Genomic DNA, 3,302 nt, shown 5'->3' on the forward strand with positions numbered 1-3,302 from the left:
TTTTTTTGAGATAATTTCGTCCTGTCGCCCAGATTCGAGTACAGTGGTGCAGTCTCGGATCATTGCCACCTCCACCTCCCGGGTTCAAGAGACTCTCACATCTCAGCCTCTAGAGTAGCTGGAAATACAAGTGTGTGCCACCATGCCCGCTAATTTCTGTATTTTTATTTATTTGTTTTCTGTTTGTTTGTTTGTTTTTAAGACCGAGTCTCGCTTTATTACCCAGGCTGGCGTGCAGTGGCGCCATCTTGGCTCACCGCAATCTCCGCCTGATTCTCCTGCCTCGGCCTGCCAAGTAGCTGGGATTACAGGCATCCACCACTACACCAAGCTAATTTTTGTATTTTTAGTGGAGACAGGGTTTCACCATGTTGGCCAGGCTGGTCTGGAACTCCTGACCTCAAGTGATCCGCTCACCTTGGCCTCCCAAAGTGCTGGGATTCCAGTGTGAGCCCCGGCACCCGGGCTAGATTTTCGTGCATGTACTCTAGACATGTAATCTAGACACTTTTCATTTACCCTTGACTTCTGACAGCTGATTTGATTCTGCATAGATAGCAATTTAGTAGTTTATCTGGGATTACAGAAAACTTTGAAACAGATTTTTGTTCAAATGAGTAGTCATTTTTCTCTAACATGTGAAAAAGCACTTATGTTAATGGTATATTATTGGGGCATGTTTTCTCTCATGTGTTCTTAATAGTGGAATTTCAAGTATTTCCCTTGGAAAGTTGATAGTTACTGAATTACAAAATTCTTGGGCATATAGCCCAAAGCCTCCTTAATACGTGTTTCTGTGAGCTGATGGGGACTTTTTTTTTTTTTTAACTGCAAACTAAATCACCAAAGAGAAAGGCAGTTCCCAAATTGGCATAATTAGACCTTGTTTATTTGTTTATTTGAGACGGAGTTTCACTCTTGTCAGTCGCGCATGTTGGAGTGCAATGGTGCGATCTAAGCTCACTGCAACCTCTGCCTCCCAGGTTCAAGTGATTCTCTTGCCTCAGCCTCCCAATTAGCTGGGACAACAGGCCTGTGCCACCACTCCTGACCTCAGTTGATCCACCTGCCCCAGCCTCCCAAAGTCCTGGAATTACAAGCATGAGCCACCACACCTGGCTTAGACCTAGTTTTATAAAAGGTAGAAATGGGCCAGGCGCAGTGGCTCACACCTGTAATTCCAGCTACTCAGGAGCCAGGTGGGTCACCTGATGTTAGGAGTTAGACACCAGCCTGGTGAATATGGTGAAACCCCATTTCTACAAAAATACAAAAATTAGCTGGGTATAGTGGTCCATGTCTGTAATCCCGGCTACTGGGGAGGCTGAGGCAGGAAATCACTTAATCCTAGGAAGTGGAGGTTGCAGGGAACTGAGATTATACCACTGCACTCCAGCCTGGACGGCAGAGCAAGACTTTGTCTCAAAAATAAATAAATAAGGTAGAAATGGCAGCAGAGTATTTTGTTCTAGAAATCATAAAACTTAGCTACACCACACAAGAAATAAAATGATATGAAAGATGTCTTATATCCTGGCCAGGCGTGGTGGCTCATGCCTATAATCCAAGCACTTTGGGAGGCCGAGGCAGGTGGATCACCTGAAGCCAGGAGATTGAGTCGAGCTTGGCCAACATGGCGAAACCCCATCTCTACTAACAGTACAAAAATTAGCTGGGCATGGTAGTGAACACCGGTAATCCCAACTACTCAGGAGGCTAAATCGGAAGAATCGCTTGAACCCAGGAGGCGGAGGTAGCAGTGAGCCGAGATTATACCATTGCACTCCAGCCTGGGCGGCAGAGCAAGACTTCATCTCAAAAAAAAAAAAAGAAAGCCTAATGACATTCTCATAAGAACATCCTAAAAATGGGCTGATTTATATGATTAATATCATTGAGTAATATGAATGATATTCTGGCTAACTCTCAGAAAATTGTATTTATTTTTATTTCAAAAATAACACATGTTTGGTGAGGAACCTCTGCAAAATGTAGAAAAGAACAAATAAAGCTAAATCATGAATTGCTTTTAAACACTACAAATTACTGTGTTAAGCAATTATAACTAATAGGAAGACTCCTGTAGTTAAACTGGTTTTAAGTTCTCAGTATATGTTGGTAAGATGGAAACTTTACTGAAATACTGTTTGTGCAGATTCCTTAGGATTTTTCATCCCAGATTTGAATCTTGAAAATTATGCATTGCACCTTCCTGAATGCTCGATGCATGACTTAATGCCATCTACCATAAATATCTGAAACCAAAAAATTTTCTTCTGTTTCTTGTGCCACCTGCTTTTGTTATGTTGGGAATTGATAATAGGCACCCCATGCATAATTTGTACTGTTCCCCAAAGGAATTATTTTACAAAATAAATCCAATATATCAGGATTCTACTTTTCCCCTTCTATTGGTATGATAAAGTTTAATAGTTGCTAGTTCCTGGTGCTCAGTGTAAATAATCCACCCTCTAATCTACTTTGTCCCTTTCATATAAAGATGTAAGATAAAACATAATGTATATATTTTGCACTAAGCCAGAAGCACTCAATTATATTTGATTAAAAAGTGATAGTTACTAATTTGGCTCAAATTACACAGATTATATATTGACTAATTGCCTCGTGGATATTTAGTTTTAATTTAACTAAGAGTTTGCATTTTGTGTGCTATTCCAAGAAAGTCTGGTAATCCCTGTGATTAAAGAAACATGATTTATGTTTGCTGTGGAGAAACATGATCATCCTGGCTACTATGAATCACTCTGGAAACATCCCATCTGTTTCCCAATTACTCAGCTCAGATCATTAGATCAAATTCAGTTCAACAAACATGAAACACCTTTCTTGGTTTCAAAAAGCTTTCCATGATATAGGGAAGGCAAGCAAGCATATAAACAAATAATTATGATATAATACAATGTGATAAATACAACCATATGTTACTACTAGATTTAGAAGAGGGAATGCTTAACTTTGGAGTTGATATGGGCTTGGAGAAGGCTTTCCAGAAGTAATGTTTGAGCTGGGTTGTGAAGGATGATAGAGAAGTCAGTATAAAGGATTTTCCTAGAGAAAGAAAAACTGCAGATGCCTTGCAAATGGTTCATTACAGCTGCTGCTGGGTCAAGCATAAAGTACTGTGATGACAGGAGTGCAGGAGACTTGGGTATGCGCTAGATCATTGAGGGCCATGGATACCATGTGAAATTGTGTGCTAAGGAGCTGGTTCAGGGTTTTAAGCAAGTAAATGGTATGATCTTTCTGAAATACAAATCTGATTGTTTTGTGACCATGATAAG

The sequence above is a fragment of the Cebus imitator genome, unplaced genomic scaffold (genome assembly GCF_001604975.1).
Source record: "Cebus imitator isolate Cc_AM_T3 unplaced genomic scaffold, Cebus_imitator-1.0 Scaffold496, whole genome shotgun sequence".
NCBI lineage: Eukaryota > Metazoa > Chordata > Mammalia > Primates > Cebidae > Cebus > Cebus imitator.